Here is a 12,447-nt window from a genome sequence, read left to right as displayed (position 1 = left end):
GTTGTGAATTTCTCAGAAAAACAGCCAGGTTTCATTTATAATGCTATGACCCAGGATCTGGTAGGGTTTTGACTGATCTATGTTTTTATTTGAACTTATGAATATATAAATAGGTGAAGGCAACAAACTGACTAGGATAAAAAAATTATGTTGTAGAGAGAACTTGACGGATTGGGGGACATATACAGATGAAGGATAAAGACAAGGAAAGAGAGAGGAAAAGGATGTTTACCTCCAGCAAGTTTTCTTGGAATAGTACGAGATTGAAGAGAAGTTGGAACCAGTATAAAAATTGTGAAACAGTATAGTTGTAAATCCAGAAGCAATTTATTACTTATAAATAACAGTAGGAAAAACCAGGTAAAGCTCTGTACTTAATTAAATCTTTCTTCCTTTCCCTCTTCCTGTCTTAAAATGCTTGCTATGTTCATAGAATTTCTTTCTTATCTCCAGAGGGAGATTAGGCGGCCCAAACGAAACCTTTAAAGGGAGTTTACAGAGAAATACGATTCAGATAGCTGAGAATTCTCTGCTCAGCAAGAGATTTAGAATCACAGAGTTGCTGCCTCTGGTACCCCTCTCTAAAGCGTTTTCCAAAAAATAGTCAATATCAAAGGTCAGACATTTAAAAAGCCATTTGGAACTGGAAGCCTCAGGGAAAACACCTAGGAGAAAATGCTTTGGCAAGCTTCAGAAGCCTTTCATTGAGTTGGCATCAAGACAAACCGTGCTGGCCTCCCCAGCCAGCAGAGCAGATATGTCATTTCAGAGGTGGTAGAAAGGCGTCCATCCCTAAACGTCACTCTCAGCTGCCTCTTTTTTCAAGAGCAGTGATGCAGTCCTTGGTGTTGATGGCTATGCTTTATTGAAATGCACAAACTTCTGGAGGGAAGGGAGGGGAAGTAAAATAAGACATTGTTAGTGACTACGAAGTACCAGGCATTGTGCTGGGCTTCTCATATACAGTTTGTCTATAAGTCTAATTATCTGAGATACAGAGGGGGAAAAAATCTACCTCAAAAAGTTAAATAACTTGCCAAAAAGCATACAGCTCAAAGTGTGGAATAGGAGTTGTCTATCTGACTCAAAACTGCTTTTACGTTATTAATTTATAAAGTTATTTCTCATTCTTTTAGGTCTTCATATATGTGTCCTAAACTTTCCAACTGGTCACTAGATGAAAGCATGATTTGGTAGGAGAAGGAATAGAAGGCATTTGAGGACTTCAGGAAGAGGTACTATAAAATGATGAAAGGCAAAGTGAAAGACAAAGAACAAAAATCTTCAAAACTTAAAAATTTTATAGTTTAAGACCAGGCCTTTCGGAATCAGTTGGCTTCTACCACAAAAAAAAAAAAAAAAAGATTAGAATTTAAATACAATACTTGTATACATTTTTAAAGAAATTTACTCATTTTTCGACATAGAAACACACCACCTAAGTAAGGTTTCCTATATATTTACACGTATGCTAATATTATAATTCAAAATGTGGAATTATAATTAGTTGAGATATACAAGTATATAAAGCAAGAAATATACATAAGAGGCATTATACATATTTATTTTTCAAATTGTCAAGTGAAATTAAAAGGCTTTTTCTGTTATAACATGTACCACCTTTTTGTTTGCCTAAACAGAAATAAACTACTAATAAATGAGAAATAGTGATAAATTCTGCATCAAGTTTAGTAAGTAAAAATCTAGTAAGTGATATAATGTGATCCCTTTTAGTATAATTCAAAGATAACCACATTCAAAATCTATTTTGTTTATTGGAGAGGAATAACAGAGTATCATTCTTCTTATACTTTAAGGTTTCCCTCAACAGCCATGTATACTATAGCGCAGGGGTGGGCAACCCCTGGCACGCGTGCCAAACATGGCACGCCAGTAACTTTTGCTGGCCCGCGAAACCCTCTCTTATAATCTTCCATTTACAATTGTGAATCTTTGTTCTCAGTGATGAATTTTGTTAAGTCTCATAATAGGAGTAGCCTGACGGATGAAAGTAGTAGGTCGTGCATATCTCTGAAGGTCACGAAATATACACCTGATGTAAAATCTCTGTCATCAGTGATGCAGCAGCAAAAGTCCCACTGATAATATCAAACAGAGTCATAAAGTTTTCTGTCCGACTATCAGTGTGCATGTATACATTAAAAAATAAATGTATTTTTCATCATCATATACTGTGTTTTTGTCACTCGAATGAATTTTATTATTTCTTCAAGGTTCTTCACATACGTACACTATAAGAGATATTAAGTAGGCGTAACATGTTCTCAAAAAATTAGGGTTGGCACGCAGAAGAATTTTGAGTCAGAGATTTTGCTGGTTTTGGCACACACTCACAAAAAGGTTGCCCACTCCTGCTATAGAGTAAGCATAAGTTTTCTAATCATATAAGATTTTTCCCTCATCTAATACTTTGTGTACCACCACTTAATGGAACTTATAATCCTATATAATAGAGGTAATATGCAAATTGACCATCACTCCAACACACAAGATGGCTGCCCCAATGTGGACACAAGATGGGAGGGCAGTTGGGGGTGACCAGGCCTGCAGGGGAGTGCAGTTGGGGGCGATCGGGCTGGCAGGGAGCAGTTAGGCATCGATCAGACTGGCAGGGGAGTGGATAGGGGGTAATCAGGCTGGCAGGCAGGCAAGCAGTTGGGAGCCAGCAGTCCTGGATTGTGAGAGGGATGTCCGATCCCACAGGGTCCCAGATTGGAAGGGTGCAGGCTGGGCTGAGGGACAACCCCCCAGTGCATGAATTTTGTGCACTGAGCCTCTAGTTATTTATAATCATGTTAGCTCCAGACCTGTTAACAATTCTTTATATCTCATCTCCATAGGTCCAGAAGGATCTGTGTTCTTAAGCATTATTTAATACAAATTTATCAAATAAATATATATCCTTATAATAAATTTAAAGTATCACATTAGAAAATATTGTATCCTAGAGATATAACAGTAAGAATCAACTATTTAACATATTTATAGTATAAATATATGTTTAACAAACAATTTTTCATTTTATGAGATAATGCTAATCAGCTCATATCATAATACACACAAAAAAACTTGTATTATGTATTTATTTACTAAAAATGGGAGAAATCCTGTAGCAGGTAAATTCAACTTTGTGATAATTAATACAATCATAGTTATAAGCAAATCATATGTGTAAATGAAAGTTTCCTTGCCAATTAGGTGTAAGAGTGCATTCAAATATAGTTAACCTATCTGGGAAAGGTAAGAAGGCAAGTTTCCAATTATTTTCAATATTATTGTATGTTTTTGTTTGCTTATATCAGATCTAACTTGTTGCCATAAATATTCTAAGGGTACACGCTATCTCTAGCTTGATTGTGGTATTAACAAAATATGACAAGTTTGAAAGACATGTTCTAATATTTCCTGATTTAAATGTTCGGAATTAGAATCATAGCAAAATAACTGCAAATTAACCTTGTCCCCAGGCACCTGACATTCCTGTTAGGCAAAATTCATTTAAAAATTCCACAGAAATGCCTTTTTTTCAAGTATTTTTCAACTGTGAGTTTTTTTAAATACTTAAGCCAACTTTTGGAAATACTGCCTCAGCTTGACAGCACTACGTATTCTTCTTCTACATTCCACCTACTGCAGCCAGATTCACGGCTGCACACAGAGCATACAAGGCTTCGTGGATACATGCATGTGCATACAACCATAATGACCTGGCCTTTTCTTTGTTAAAAATAGCATATTACAACCTCGGCTAGGTTTTCTTTTGTTATGGTACAATGATTTCATTTTGCTTAAGCCACTTCCAAAATGTATGACCCAGATAAATGCATCCACCTGCCCATCATTTACTAAGCATGTGATTTGGTTGGCTTTTTCTAAACCTTTCTGCTTTGATTTTTCTAATGCATTAGTTATTACAGAGAAATTGGCATTAAAATATGAAAAACACAATAATGTACCAAATCACATATATTTTACATATGCTTATGATATTTGTGTATACTTCTATACACATATATATACATATATGCTTGCTATATATGTGTGGGTATGTATATGAATACCTACACTGGTTTAAAGTACAGAATTATATGTAATTTATTAATACTTACACAGTCATATTCATGTAATACATATACATATATGAGGTTGAGAATCTTATAACTCAGAAATGTAAGGTCTTAACATTTGGGGAGTGTCTGAGTTAGTAAAATAAAATATCAATACAGAATGTTTTCATAAATATTAGACATTTTAAAATATAAATACATAGCAAAAGGTAGAGAACAGTTTGTTGTGTGTTTAGAATTCTGAGCTCTAATATAAGGAATCCACAAAATATATGTACAAAGTAGAATTAAAAAATTTGAGTCAAATTTAAAACTGCAATTGCAGCAGGACAAAAGAAAATGAAAAGTTTGAGGAAAAAATTATTTCCTCAGCTATTTCCATCTGAACTTTAACTATTTAAAATACAAATTTCCCTAATAAAGAAATTAACTTCAAAGAAATATCTTCAGTGGAAGAAATAAAATACTGTGACCTAGTATAAGCATAAGATCATTACTTCAAAATATTACAAATGAAGTAATTGTACTCGGCATTTTAACTTTTGAAAAATTATAACTATCTGTTTTTTTATTCTCCATTATCAATTGCTGGAAATTTACTTTTTTCATGTAAATGATAAAAATTTTTACTGTCTATTATGGCCATAAGACAAAAGGGGATGCTTGTTGAAAAAGTTTAAATACATAAAATACAGTTGTAACTATCTGTGTCACATATGTGATGTCCAGAAGGACAGGAATGATCTCAATAGATGCTAGAAAAGATGCCACACTAGGGAAAAACTGCTGAAAGTGTTATTAAAACTGAGAAGGATGGGGTACAGAAATAATTAATTGTTCAAACAAAATTGGGGGAGGAGAACAAAGCCAAGAATGTTGGAAAGAAATCAGCGGTATTTTTTAAAAAAGGAAAAAAAAGAAAAACGATGGGGTTCTTAAATTTAAATAGCTGCCCTAAACACAATGCTTTCTTAAAGTTCAGAAAAGTGAGAATATATAAAAGCAGCAGCAGAAAACATCAAGATCAAATACATACAAACTTATAAATACATACAAACTTATTATAAAAACAAAGAACTTGAGGAGGTACAAAAAAATTAAAAATGCTAGAAAATACTGTTCATGGGACTGATGAAAACTGTTCTTTCAAAATTAGCTAACACATTAAAAAAGCTATAAGGTATGAAAAAAACTTAATAACAATCAGAAAAACAGAAATGATATGACAATTCTCAGGGGAAAATAAAAAAAAAAAAATCGAAGGAAAATGTTTCAAAAATGAAGAAGTTACATTAGCAAAATTATCAAGTAGGTAATTCCAAGCTCAAGTCCCCTTAGAGACACATCAAAAAACAAGCAGATGGGCACTTGGCCTGTTTCCAGATCTCAGCTATCTATCTATCTATCTATCTATCTATCTATCTATCTATCTATCTATCTATGAGGAAATACGCAAATTAGGCCAGGACGCCATAATGGGTAAGGACCCGGAGAGGAGGAGGTTGCACGCACAGGTGAGGCCGGAGCGGAGACAAGACAGAAACAGGGGTGCCTGCTGGAGCCTGCGCAGTGGCTAGGGCAGCCCCGAAGCGGACACAGGCAGGGGGCGGGGGGCCGCTGCAAGTCAGGCGTGGGTCCTGGCCCCCTGAAATGCCGGTCCAGCCTCCCACGGCGTCAGTCCAGCCTGACTCCCATGGTGGCCAGCACTGCATGAGTCAGGTGTGGGTCCTGGCCCCCCGCCGCGGGGTGCCTCCTCCCACGATTTAAATTGCACGCTAGGCCTCTAGTTATGAATAATGCTGCTATGAACATAGGGGTACATATATTCTTTCTGATTTGGATTTCGGGAATCTAAGTATATAATCCTAGAAGTGGGATCACTGGGTCAAATGGCAGTTCCATTTTTAATTTTTTCAGGAAACTCCCCACTGTTTTTCATAGTGGCTGAAGATCTAAAAACAGCCCAAGTTCCCATCAGTAGGTGAATGGATAAAACAAACAAACAACAACAACAACAAATGTGGTACATTTACACTGTGGAATACTATGCAGCTGTAAAAATAGAAGGATCTATTACCCTTTAAGACAGCATGGAGGGACCTGAAGTTGAACCAAGGAAATTGCATACATATATGCATTGTCAATGAACACAGACAATAAAGTGGTGAAGGCCTGGGGTGGGGTGGGAACTGGGTAGTGAGGGCAAGGAGGAAAAAGGGGGAACATCTGCAATACTCTCAACAATAAATATTTTTTTTAAGGTAGAAACAACTTTGTCAGAACTCTGGAAAATAGTCAGTTTTATAGCAACCAAATAAATGCTGAATAAAAAAAAGTCAACTTAAAGATGGTAGTAATAACCCATGGACACAGACAATAATGGTGTGAAGGCCTGGGGAGGAGATAGGAGTGGGGAGGAGGGTGGTCAGTGGGCAGGAAGGGAACATCTATAAAACTTTCAACAATAAAGATACATTTTTTAAAACAAAATCCCTACAGAGAAAAGACCAATAGCTGTCAGAGTGAAGAGGGAGTTGGAAGATGGATGAAATACATTGAAAAAAAAAAACAAAACAAAACTCATAGACACAGACAATAGTATGATGATTACCAGGGGGAAAAAGGGTTGGAGCAGGAAGCAATGGTAACAGAAGGAGACTAGATTTGGATGGTAAACACACAGTACAATGTACAGATGATGTGTTATAGAATTGTATGCTTGAAACCTATATAATTTCATTAACCAATGTAACCCCAATAAATATATCTATATATATAAAAGCCTACGCAACCGTTAGGACTGGTGGACCGAATGACCGGTCGACCAGTCACAATGATGATGCAATGACCATGAGGGGGAAGACACTCAATGCAGGAGCTGCCCTCTGGTGGTCTGTGAGCTCCCACAGCTAACCTCCCATGGCCGGCCAAACTCCTGTGGTGCCTACCTCCAGCCAGCCGGTCCCAATTGGCCCGGATCACCGGCCAGGCCGAGGGACCCGACCCATGTATGAATCCGTGCATTGAGCCTGTAGTTTTTAAGAAAATTCCCCAAAATAAATAATTAAATTAAATATTAAAAAAGAGATGGTAAAAAAAGCTTTCTGACATTTTCAGTAGCACTTGTGCCTTTCTGTTCCTGGTTTGGCAGCATCTTGAAGCAGTAGTCCATGTTTCCTGGTTCCTAATTCCACAGAAAAAAGAGCAAACTTTTTTGTAAATTATTGAATAGATATGTTCTAACCTGTATGGACTAACACATAATGCTTATTTCTACTCCTTGTATAATGAAAAGAAAAAATAATTTCTTCTGTATATTACACCCAATATCCCTAATTATATGCCTTATAGCAATGTAAAATAAGTATTAAAATACTATCTTTTTCAAAGTATATCCTTATTTATAATTTTTAATAATAGATTATATAAATACATTTCCCAAAATAATGTCCTGAAATTTATTCTTCATCTATTTCTCTATTACTCTCATTTCTCATAAAAATACTAGAGGCCCGGTGCAGTGGGGTTCCTCGGCCTGGCCTGCGGGATTATGCCAAAACTGGCTCTCTGACATCCTCCGAGGGGTCCCGTATTGCAAGAGGGTGCAGGCAAGGCTGAGGGACCCCCACTGGTGCACAAACAGGACCAGGGAGGGACGCAGGAGGTTGGCCAGCCAGGGAGGGACCACAGGAGGGCTCCAGGGCATTTCCAGCCCATCCCAATCGGCCGGACCCCAGCAGCAAGGTAACCTACCAGTCAGAGTATCTACCCCCTGGTGGTCATTGCACATCATAGCGAGCGGTTGAGTGGCCTTAGCATATCATTAGCATATTATGCTTTGATTGATTGAACGGACAACTGGATGACCAGACACTTAACATATTAGGCTTTTATTATATAGGATAGGATTTTAATTTCATCTTAATTTAAAAATAAAATACAATTTAAATAAAAATTGAAAATTTAAATATTCAGTATCAATCCTCTCCTTTTTACTGACATATTACACTTTAGATCATTTTCCCCATGTATAGCTATTTGTTTGCAGATATGTATAACTACATATCCTTCACAGGTTAACAACAGATTGACACCAATAAGAGAATTGGCATTATCAATTGGCAATAGGTTATGTACATACTCTTTATAAATTAGCACGTTTACTATTTAGTGATATCATGGAGTTAGATACCCTCTTTTTTTAGTTCCTTCTGCTTGGAATGTCATTGAAACTACTGTATCCCTTATACACATACAATTGAATATTTTCCATGGTGCAGATCTTCAAATTATTGTTTTACATTACGCTTTTGTTCTGAAATCTATTTTAAAGCTTGAATTGTAGTCTGAAAAGGCAAAGGTAATCACACCCCTATTTCAGGAACCTAATTATAATGCAGCTACTACTGGTGGTCATTAATAAAACCTCTCCATTTTCCTATTACAATTAATGCTGTACTCTTAAAAAAAAAAAAAAAAAAAAGCACTTTACTATTGGTAGTTTCCCAAATGTTCAATTAACACATATTACATTTCAGAGCATTCTCTGAGGTTCACCAATTTAAGGCCAACAAAGGCTCTAATTAATTTTGTAATTAGTATCTTTGATCTCTTTGCTTTATAACCCACAATACTAAATTTCTCCCACTCTAATTACAGAGTTTGTTTACTTAATTTCTATTGGGTAACATGTAGCTATTACCTTTGTCCTACTTTGCACGTTGGAACATTATATGTTTGAATGCAATGTCTCAGAAACTATATCTTAATCTCTAAAGCTTTCTTAACACGTTAAGCGCCATGTCAGTCACCGGTGACTGACACTATATTTTCTGTCCAGACCCTACCAGTCACTGGTGAAAATTGGATATCAGTGAAATCAGATATCGTGGGCTAAACGAAGGGAAGACAAAACAGGCTTGGCACTTAACATGTTAAAATATGCTTCTTTAATTAGTATATATCCTTTACAATGCATATGAATGAACTGCCATAATCAATCTTTGTATTCCCACATTCTTATCTTTTTTATTTACACCTAGCCTAATAGGTATAAAGCACTAATTTACTTATAAGAAAGTGAATACTATTCTTTCTGAAAGACTTAATTTAGCAATTTCAAAATTATGCCTCAGGAACCCTGAGTTTTAATCTTTGCCCTAACATTAATGGGTCTGTGATAATATCATTTTCTTCCTTTAAAATAAAAACTAATTCTGCACTACTGGTAAGGAAATCATTTGAAAAGTATTAGACCCTAACACTTTCTGAGAAAGTTAAAAGTCTATAATGTTGAAACTTCTCTAACTAGATGTACTGCATGAAAGAACTATAGACTGCTGTTTTTATGTTTACTATATATAGCTATTGCTATTTTCTGAGATGATTATTTTGTAAATGGCAGTTTATTTTATTTAGACTAATGTATAAAAAGCATTTATTTTCATAAATCATTTCAAATAGAAAAGACTCATCTAAATCTCAACCTTTATTTATAAACATAATTGTTTTACAATTTTCTAATTTTATAGGTTATTACCCTGAAGTTTCATTTAATGTGATTTCTGAGAGCATAATATAGTATAAATATTTCAAAATCTCAATATTGTTGTGAAAAACAATATTCTGAATTGTTAGTAAATATAGAATATAATCTTCTATCTAAAATAGGTGTGTGTATTAATTTGAAATTAATGGCTCTTTCAACCTATCCTCTGTTTGGCTGATCTTCAATCCAAATATTATACAATATATTTCATGTATTCTAGTCAATCAGAGAAGGAAATTGACTCATCATAAATAAATTGCTTAGGCCAGTGGTTGGCAAACTCATTAGTCAACAGAGCCAAATATCAACAGAACAACGATTGAAATTTCTTTTGAGAGCCAAATTTTTTAAAATTAAATTATATAGGTAGGTACATTGTTATTAACTTAATTAGGGTACTCCTAAGCTGGCCTTTGCTAAAAACGTCCTCAATCTGATTGAGGTACATTCGCTGAGGTCGACCCCTTCCAACTCTCCCATCCACACTCGTATACTTGTTTCTTCTATCTCCTTTCGTTCATCCTCTCTATATGTCCAAACCATCTCAACATACCTTTCTCAATCCTCGACACTACATCTTCTTTCACTCCACAATGTTCCCTGTACGTGCGCGCCCGCACATGGTATTTTGTGGAAGAGCCACACTCAAGGGCGAAAGAGCCGCGCATGGCTCGTGAGCCACGGTTTACCGACCACTGGCTTAAGCATAAGCATAGGGCTAACCTTAACAAGTGAATGCATATTTTTTTTCTAACTCACACATAACCATCAGCCTCATACCACAATATGGAAGCATACCTAATATCTACGTAAAAAATGAAATCAGTATCGTGAAGAGATACCTGCATTCCATGTTCGTTGCAGCATTTTCACAATGGCAAAACTATGGAAACAATCTAAGTGTCCACTGATGAATGAATAGATAAAAAATGCCCCCCCACATGATTATCCAAACTTTAAAATAAGGGGGATCCTGTCATTTGTGCCAATTTAGATGAACACAGAGGACCTTATGCTAAGTGAAATAAGCCAGACTCAAAGAGGCAAGTACTCTATGACTCGTTTATATGTGGAATGTACAAGAGTCAAACTCATAGAATCAGAGTAGAATGGTGGCCGCTAGAGATCAGGGGACAGAAAAGTGGGAAGCTGCTGGTCAATGGGCACAAAGTTCCCCTGATGCAAGAGGAATAGTTTCTGGACATCTAATATACAGCAGTGTGACTATAGTTAACAACACTTTACTGCATACTCAAAATGTGCTAAGCATTGTGTTCTCAACCCCCTTTACACATGGAAATGTTAACCATATGAGGTGATGTATGTAATTAGCTTGATTGTGGTGATTATTTCACAATGTATACATATATCAAAATATCACATTATACTCCTTAAATACACAAAATTTTAATCTGTCAACATATCTTAATAAAGCTGAAAAGAAATAAAATATCACAATTACACACCCTGGGAAAGAAATATTTCTCTTTTTAAACTAAAAATTTAAATCTGAAAAAGCAAAAATACATCTGAGATATATATTTAAATGTCATGTGACTTAAATCATGTCAATGTGGCAGGCACTTTCATTCCTTCTCATCAGCAATTCTCTCATATTCCTTCTCAAGAATCCATAATTTTGCTGAATACTTGAAAGCTGTTATCACAGAAGTTTGAGTTCCTCCCTAGGCTAAGAAAAAGGAACAAAATTGGTCCAGAACATGAATGACATTCCTTTCTTTTTAAATATTTTTTAAAAGAGATTTTGGTTTACAACAAAATTACAAGAAAGGTGCAGACATAGCTTCCTCCTCCCACACACACATAGGTTCCTCCATTATCACACACCAGGATGGCACATGTTTTACTAAAGATGACCTACGTTTACCCAGATAATCACTTCAAGTCCATAGGATTCACTTTGTATTGCACTTCCTATGAGTTTGTACAAATGTGTAATAATTGTTCTGATTAATTATACTAATTGATTTTTGAATGTTGAACCCGGCTTTTGTACCTGTGATAAATCCGTTGGGCTCTGGTGTATAACCATCTTTATACATCGTAGACTTCAATTTGTTAAAATTTATTGAGGATTTTTGCATCTCTGTCCTGAAAGATATTGATCTTTCATTTTTTTGTAATGTCTTTACCCAGTTTTGGTAGTAGGCTAAACTAGACTTATAGATGAATTAAAAAGTATTCTCTCTTCTTCTATTCTCTGAAAGAGACTGTAAAGAACTGATAAAAAATTCTTCTGTGAATGCTTGGTAAAATGGGTTTTCTGTTTTAAAAGGTTAATGATTATTCATTTAATTTATTTAATAGATTTAAGCCCACTGAGGTCATCTATTTCTAGTGTGAGTTTTGGCTAATTGTTTTCTTCAAGGAATTGGTTCATATATGGACATATTTTTTTTTAAGCTTTTCTTCTTTTTTTTTAATATATTTTTTATTGATTAAGATATTACATATGTGTCCTTGTCCCCATGTTACCCTCTACCCCCCCCCCACCCCCGCTCATGCCCTCACCCCCCCGTTGTCCATGTCCATTGATTAGGCCTATATGCTTGCATATAAGTCCTTTGGTTGATCTTTCCCCCTTACCCCCACCCTCCCCTACCTTCCCTCCAAGTCCCGACAGTCCAATCAATGCCTCTCCGTCTCTGGATCAGTCCTTGTTCATCAGCTTATGTTGTTCATTATATTCCACAAATGAGTGAGATCATGTGGTATTTATCCGCTCTCCAGTTCCATCCATGCTGTGGCAAATGGTAAGAGTTCCTTTTTCTTCTTCCTCTTCTTAAAGAA

At 35.8% G+C, this 12,447-nt stretch overlaps 1 protein-coding gene across 1 annotated transcript in view; it reads right to left on the bottom strand.

Annotated features, from left to right (window-relative positions):
- Window positions 1-12,447, bottom strand: part of GRID2 (glutamate ionotropic receptor delta type subunit 2) — a 1,375,820-nt gene that overhangs the window by 1,318,959 nt on the left and 44,414 nt on the right. The window lies entirely within an intron of this gene.

Source organism: Myotis myotis, unplaced genomic scaffold, assembly GCF_014108235.1.
Source record: "Myotis myotis isolate mMyoMyo1 unplaced genomic scaffold, mMyoMyo1.p scaffold_m19_p_1, whole genome shotgun sequence".
NCBI lineage: Eukaryota > Metazoa > Chordata > Mammalia > Chiroptera > Vespertilionidae > Myotis > Myotis myotis.
The sequence above is the reverse complement of the archived record's forward strand: the minus strand, read 5'-3'. Positions and strand labels throughout refer to the sequence as shown.